Below are 8,268 nucleotides of genomic sequence, written 5' to 3' on the forward strand. Positions count from 1 at the left end.
AATGTATATTATGAGTACTCATGTTATACTGGTACATAAAGAGGCTGCTGGCTGCTTCTGCCCGCGAAGACCCTGAAGGGGCCAATTCAGATTCTAAATGCAGTTATTTGATGCCACCTAGTGTCGTCAGTAAATTACGCAGAAAAATTCCCTTTTTTTTAGATCCACTTCACTCACAAAAAGAGATAGATTTTATACATTTCTTTTATAAACAATACATTTAATGCACCTCTCCTCTGCCCTGTCTTAGCTGCAGTCACTTTGTGGACTTTGTAATCACGTAATCATCCACTCACACCAAATGACTAATCAGATAAGAAGACATTTTTAGAAATTACTAAAACCTTTTCTTTTTTTCTTTCTTTCTTTCTTGAGAGAGAACGTTTACAAGTTAGTTTATGTATGGGTGAGATACATATTGGACTTTTAGCTTTCATCAGTAAACTTGCCAAACATCCTGACTTCCAGTGCAGATCTACTGTAAAAAGATTGTTGTGAAATGCTCAGCATAAACACACAAAAATTATTGTTTTAGCACAGGCTGTAAAATCTATTCTAAATATAAATTAAACAAACCGAATAAATAAACTGATGTTATCCCTCCTCAAATAGCAATAATACAAAGATATATGGGAATTAAATATATACAAGAAAACCAGTGGCTACATGTCTAGCTAAAGAGATGACACCTTCACATGCGCCGCTGCCCTTTCTGTCTCTCATGTTCATGATCTATTGAATTTCACTCAGAGCAGCTGCATTGGCGTATACGCTACTTGATATCCATAAAGCTACTGCATTTTTCAGAGTAGATTTGGTGACTTTGATTATGGTATTAAACTCAGTGTTGCTGTGTGTCTCCATACAGTTGCATTGTTTGATTTTGGTGTATTTATGTGTAGCACAACCATTCTTTTCATTTGTTGTGGATTTCTCAAATGGAATCAGTCTGATGTCCATGGATGTCTTTGATGGCAAGTCAGTGCCATGTAAAAATGTCTGTATGGCCATTTCACTGTTGACTCATGCTCCATGAGTCCTGAGGCTGAGTGTGCTGTCACGTTCTTCCAGACGGCCAGAGCTGCAGTCATCCAGCGACTGCTCGCACACAAAACAAGCCTTGCCCCGCCTGCTAACAAAACACACGGCTGATGTCCAATACCAATCAGCAGTGGAAGGTCAAGGCTAAAGTGTTTACCACACTGAATGTGGATGATGCATTCCTTCACACTGTTTATTTCACTGACCTCTCCCCTCCCCCGCTCTCCCTCATGATGGGTCCGGTTAATGTTAATCACAGATTTAGGAGTTTACAGATGATAAATCCCTCCTGTTTTTGGTGATCTGGTGCCCTTTATGACTTATCACCAGTGGGGGAGCTGAAAGCGAGCTAATTGGAAACAAAATGAGGGAGAGTTTGGCCAGGAGAGACCTGCTGTGTGGGCAAAACCACCAGGATATGACTGTTTGCAGTGCAGTGGGAGGCAGCTCTGGCTTCCTGCTCAGAAATCTGCAGAATGTTTCTAATGCAAGCTTGATGTCACTTTACTGAAAATTTGCTCTTATAATTCTGAACATGACAAACATTGGTCAAGCTAAAATCTGAATAAAATATAGCGTGAAGGTGGTTGATGAGTTTATATGACATGAGAAAACGACGTTCAGCAGGTAATATGATGAAGCGTATTGTCAAGGAATTACTTGACCAAAAGAGCTTTTAGAAAAGCACACATTATAGTCTTCTAGGAATATCCGGTAGTATTCTCAGCTTTGGCAGTGAATGGGTGTGGTGTAAAGTCATTACGGTAACAAGATTAATGGTTGTGAGCTAAAAGTGCACGGTAGCCTTTCAGATCCTGCAGTGGATGTCGTCTGTTTGTGTTTTAGCAGTGACTGTGTGTAAGTGTGCAGATTCCGAAATGTCATGACCTGACCCAGAGGCCATGATGTAGAAACAAACCATTACAAATCAAATTGTCCAATTTACCTGCAAAATAACAACTCAATATCTGAACTGTACCCACAGCAAAGTGAAATGTGTAGTGTCTGGATGTGTTTGGGCGAGGCAAAATACATCAATATTTAAAAAAAATAATCAGAATAAAATAAAAACAAAGGGATTGTGCATGTGGAGAAAAGGTTATGGTCAGCATATAACCAGTCCTAAGTTCAAAAGTGAAATATACATGAGCATTAGCATGATTTCTGGAAAAGAAAGAAACATTTGCCATTTTGTGAGCGGAAAGCAAATTAATTATTACATCTAGCTTCTACCAGTTATTTAATTATGTGGAATAAATGTGCATCCACTTTTATTTCAAAGGGTAGTCCCTATATCCCTGTGATATTTCGATTGTTTAAATACTAATGAAGAATTAATCACAGTTTGTGTCTAACCAGATTTTTCTGAAAAGAAACCTAATCCAGTTGCACAAGTTTCAACCTTATATTTATCAAACTTATCAACAACCTAGAATTTTATATCTGATAACTTACTTACAATCTTGCAAAATAAGCTCAATGTGCTTTTGTTAAAAAAAAACAATTAACACCAAAAAATCACAGTAAGCTCCGGAGAATACAGAGAATATGATCCCTGTGACTCTTCTGACTGCAATTGTGTGGGAAGTGTCTAAAGTGCAAGCCTGTCACAATTAGTTTGCTTTAAATTTTATTTTTGAGAATACATCCAACTTTTCTGACACACAGAACAACTTCATCTTGAATAAAATTTCTAGAGTTTTTAACCTGAATACAGTGGGAATCAAGTTTCTGTGAATAAGCAGATGTACACTAGACATTTACTGAATTTTACATATTAAATTAAACTATAATAAGAAGTGTTAACAACAAAGTTTTACTTATTAAAACAAGACATTTAAAAAATGAGCAAAAGTTGATTTTCATGCATTTTACAGTTAAAGAACAAGGAAGTTTCTGCTATAGATTGTTGAACCGGAGCAACAATTAATATTAAAATCAGTATCTTACATTATCATTTATAGCAATTGTAATTTTTACAGTAACTAGTGACTAAAACCTTTTCATGTTTATGTCTCTGGTAATAGATGCTGGACAGTAAAGAGAGCCTGTAGATTGTCACCCTGCTGTGAACCTTGGCAGCCACTGAAACAAAGCTGGTACCTCTTAGGCTCTTTAGCCGGTTCACATCCTGGTCAGAGAGCAACAATAGTTAGTGAGTTAGATTAACACGGCACAGCCTTTGCTTCACCTGTGACTGCTGAACCATCTCTCACCTTTTATTAACCCCAGACAGCTGACCTCTGACTCCTTCAGGCCAACTGCAGAATTCTTCATGAGGTGGATTTCACGCTTGAGAGACACATTGTGCTACAGGTCAGTGTGCAGTTATAACGCACCGCTAACGCTCGTCTCACTCATGAACAGATTCATCCTGGCGAAATGTTGGGATCCTCATTAGGAATTGTACAAAATCCTACTTAACCTTTGACCTCACTCAGACTAGCACTCATTATCTCATATGAGATTAACCCACATTGCTTTGTAAATGATAGAATTACATTCAACTCAGCTTTGAACTGTAAACAGTTTTGAAACTGATCAAATAAGATAACATTTTAAACAAGACATATGCTTTAGTCAAACCTTTTAATGTGGACTGCACACATTTCTGACCTGTTTATGCATAAGAGAACTAAAGATGACTGTATTATTATTGTAACATTTGACAGTATTTTAATATTTAAGTGCAAAATTTGAGGCATATTTGCTGGTAGCCTTTCAGTTGATGCTGATAGAGGTCTTTCGAATGAAAGGATCGCATAATTAGTTTGACAGGTTTGTTTATGCCATTACAAAATATTTTTATTGTCCAGTCTCTAAAGTCATGGATAATGAGGGCAATAACATGATGAGTTTCTTACATTGTTGTGTTTTGTTTTTCAGGTGTTAAGGCCAAATAAATTCCCAGGGGGGCGCTGTGCACACCTTAACGTCCGGGTGGAGGCACTAAGTGGTTAATTAAGTGGAATGGAAGAGGATGAAGACATAATTCAAACTTTACTTTAAGATAATATACTTAAGTGTGATGTTTTTGTGCATTTTTATTATTATTTGTGCATCTTAGATTTTTCTTTAGCCTAATTTAGCAAATCATATCACATTCAGTTCATGGGTTAATCAGTGGCAGTCTGAAAGGGCTGCCACTTGTGGTTAACAGTGCTTTTAGTTACCTTAGGACGTAGGATTGCTTTCGTTTGTTTATTAACAGCTTTGTTTAAAAGTTTGGTACTGATCTTGAGGAAGACTTTACCAGAGGTGAGGTTCAGCTCAACTTAGAAGTGATTAATTTATAGAGCTTGATCTAGTTCTGGATCTACACATTTCTGAGATGCTCCTTTAGCAATGTGATCAAATTGCGCATTTTATGTAATTTCGTCACAAAGAGAAATACGCCCCCCAATTTTTTTAAAAATTCTTTTAAATGAAAACATAAGAAACTAATACAGATCTAAATATCTTTCTGATCCAGAAGATCATTTAGCCTCAATGAAGATTCAGTTAAAACTTTAATGTTGATGAATAAACACCTTGGTCTGCACTTTATCTCTCTTGTGTCTCGTGCTTTAAGTCAAACTCTGCTTACCATTTTATAAATTCAAATTTATCTACTTTTACTTTTTTACTTCTGACTTTATTTACCCCATAGTTTTATATGCACAAGTCAACGTTATATACAGTTAAAATTGTGACAGACCATAACAGTGTCGTCAGTAATCTTTTAGTCACTTTACATCAGAAAAAATCTGTGTTAATGAGTAATTACTATTATTATTATTATTATTATTTATCAGGAAATGAAGAGTTTCAAACACACTCACTTTTCATGACAGGCTTTTTTTTTTTTCAACATGGCATCAAAGAATTAGTTGGGTGTTTTAACAGCTGTCATGTGGCTGGCCATGTGTCATTTATGCTGGTGGTTTTTCTTGCCCTAGTTAGTGAGATGCAGTGATATTCTTAAAATGCAACTGTGAGGCAGGCTGGGAGGATTTGCTGTCTCTAGGAAGTTTCTTTGTGCTTGATCAGTTGATCTGTGGCCACTGCGGGGAGGTAATGCTGGGATGTTTTGATGTACTGGATGCTACATTAGTTCAGACGGCAGTGTGAAGGCCAGAAGGGACATGGACAGTTGGGGGCTAAGTGTGAATGAGACAGAAATTTAAAGAAACCAAAGAGTCTTTCTTGGTACTTTCCAAGGTCAGGTGGCATACATGACTATAATTCAGAGAGACTGTGCTTTTGCATCTGTCTGCATCGAAGGAAAAGTTATCGAAAGCAGGCTGAAAGTGTAGTCCTTTAGAAAAAAGGCATTATGTATTGAAAATTGGATAAAGTATAATGTTTTTTTGTTTTTTTTAAATTGGCACTTGAATTGTGAAATGGTGAGATTTTGCAACCACTTTTTTCTGCACCACCCACTTAGCACTGACTTGCTTCTACATTTTCGCAGCTCAAACACACCAGACACAAACCCTCCCTCTCACTTTTCTACCAGAAGACCAAATGTCATTCACAGCAAAGACATTTCTTTTGTCCTTCACAGCACCACATTTCCTCAGACTGAGAACACTGTCCGGTATTTTGATTGATCATGTATTTGTATCTATTCATAGAGGCCAGATTCATCATTCCAATTTGTCAAGTTGCTGGTGTGCCAAGTTAATTATGTGCAGGAAAGCCAGAAAAAAGAGGACAGCCTCCTGTTTAGACTCATCTGAGGTTTCCCTACCTCACCTCGTCTCCAAACGAGCAGCCAAAGCTTCACTGGGCTGCTGGAGCTGTTTGGCACCATGGGTAATTAGTGTGATGAATGCTTTAGTGGAACAAATAGTGGCAGTCGGCTGTCTCGCTCATCGTGTGGCTGTGCTGTCATAGCTCTGGGGCTGCGAGCTCATCAGGGTAATGGATGATTCTGCAACAGAGCCATCCCTCAAACAACAGCGCCACCACTGAGCAGGAAACGGGCCTCTTTTTTTAGTCGACAAAAAAAAACCTTGAGTCTTGAAGGCATATGGATGTCAAGTGCTTTTTAGAAGGTTACCAACAACCAGTAACAGTTAAATCTGGAAAAATGAAATTGAAGTATCTCGTGAGGTATAATCGGGTGAAATGTAAAAGAATAGCCCAGTGCATTATTCTAAATATGCATTTTTTCTCTCTAAATAGGGCTAAATATATGGATATTCAAACATCTTACTAATCCTCTGTGGGATTCTGTCCTATGCCTGGGCTGTAGAGCTGTCGCCGTAGAAATGATGGATCACATTATTAGATTAGGGGAAAGCAAGGACAGGCTACAACTGGATTTGCAATTCAGAGTCTCTTTTGTATATGGACCTTTTCTGCATCAAAGGAATGGCCCTAATTGGGCCTCTGTCATTGAGTCAGAGATTGTTTTTTAACAATGCAGGAAACCTTGCAATAAATCAGGTCAGCTGTCTGAGCCACGTCACTGGACAAGGCATTAGTCAGATATGCAGAATGTTCTCTTTGCATACAATGTAAAAAGAATTCATCATCATTTACGAGCACAGTTGCAAGCCCACATCTCCTAATTCTTCCAACAAACGAAGGACATATGGTGATTTTTGTCTCTTGGATGAACCCCAGGGCAGAGGCAGCCTTGAAGGTCTGGCTCTGTGTGCTGTCATTTGAGTACCAGCTAATGGCTTATGCTTACTCTGTGCTTTGACTTTTCAACCCACTGTGACAGAGAATAATATGATTCACATAAGGGTGAATTCTCAACCATGTCATCCATGTAGCGGAAGCTGCCGCAGACAGGTAATCCATAGCTGTATCAGGGAAAAAAACACCAGTTCACTGAATTGTTTCGATGGCAGCCAGACCCAAGGCTAACAGAGCATGAGAGACAGGCGAGGTCGTGGAAAGGTTATTTTTTAGGTTCAGGAGGTGAGACTTTGGGGACGTGGACACGTCAGTCTTGCAGAGTCCGCGGGTCAATGTGAAGACAAGTGGAAGACACATTTCTCTGTCAGCACGCAGAGAGCCCGCACGGGTTCAGGCTTTTGTCGTGAAGTCCCAAGTCATTGAGTCAATAGCCAAGGAACATGACACAACCTCTCACAGTCACACGGCATCAAGCGGAACAGGGAATGGCATGCTTTCCATTTCACTGCACCGTGGCCCTGGCGAAACCTCGTCTGCACTCGAGAAACAGGAGAGCTCTCAGCCCAGGCTCTCGCATAAAAGCAACGCAGCAACCTGGCCCCGAACACGTACCTGGCTCGCTCACAGCAGCAGTACAAGATGATTCACCAGTCAATCCATAACCCCGGCTATTATCTCCACTGGCTGCTGTAGCGCGGCGAGATGCCTGTAGATAACCAGAGGGCTTGGATGAAAGGAAATTAGATCATGGCAAAGCACCAGCACATTTCGATTAAACTGATGTCAGGATTTATCTTCTTCCGTCAGTGCGTTTAGATGGGAAAAGAAAATGTAACCTTTAACCCCGGCTGATCAAGCACTGACCGAGTGAATAGCCCTTTATCACAAGAATAGCGTTACATGCAATGTAACAAACTACATCATTTTGTCTGCGTGTGAGAAGAGTGAATAAAAAAATACATATCTTGTATGCTGCATCATTATCTAGTGCTGCCTTTAGCAACATTCTATTTGTGACATTTAAACAATACAAACGTGTTCTCTTCACAGGCTGCATGTTTATAGAGCATTGCTTATTTTTCACCCAATTAACAGTGCTAAAAAAATCACTTCTATGTTTTTAATCATAATATGATCAATTAGATTTATCATGGGCCAGGCTGGAAACCAGCACCACAGCAATGCTCAATCTTTAGACCACTGCTGTAGCATCATAGCAATGTGGCTCTTTCTGTTTCAGTAACCATATTTAGTTTACACATGGATAAATCTACCACTGCTTTTGTTCAAAAGGAATTCCTCAACAACTATTAGATGTATGTCCATGAAGTTTTCTTTTATCAGTTCACCCCTGAACAATATCTGTTCAAAGACCACATGACCTGAAGAATACAACGTTTCCATCAGCCAGTGGGGAAAATATGCCTTCAGACGTTTCTTTTCTTGTCTTTCAAATAACAAAAAAGAAAAAAATTCTACTTATGGAATGTCTGCACAGAAGATCATTATTTGTGCTTAAAATAAAGACACCATTTCTGCAGGATTGACATCTTAAAGAAAACCTTGAAGTCTAAAAGAGCTGCTAGCATTGCT

At 38.9% G+C, this 8,268-nt stretch overlaps 1 long non-coding RNA gene across 1 annotated transcript in view; it reads left to right on the plus strand.

The window, feature by feature from the left end:
- Positions 1-4,298, plus strand: part of LOC102205128 (uncharacterized) — a 4,909-nt gene extending 611 nt beyond the window's left edge. The window contains exons 2-3 of the long non-coding RNA XR_311582.1: positions 3,274-3,357; positions 3,928-4,298. This is a non-coding gene — a long non-coding RNA (uncharacterized LOC102205128). The remainder of the gene's footprint in view (positions 1-3,273; positions 3,358-3,927) is intronic.
- Positions 4,299-8,268: the final 3,970 nt, after the last annotated feature.

The sequence above is a fragment of the Pundamilia nyererei genome, unplaced genomic scaffold, assembly GCF_000239375.1.
Source record: "Pundamilia nyererei isolate P.nyererei 1_Seehausen unplaced genomic scaffold, PunNye1.0 scaffold00025, whole genome shotgun sequence".
In the NCBI taxonomy this organism is placed as follows: domain Eukaryota; kingdom Metazoa; phylum Chordata; class Actinopteri; order Cichliformes; family Cichlidae; genus Pundamilia; species Pundamilia nyererei.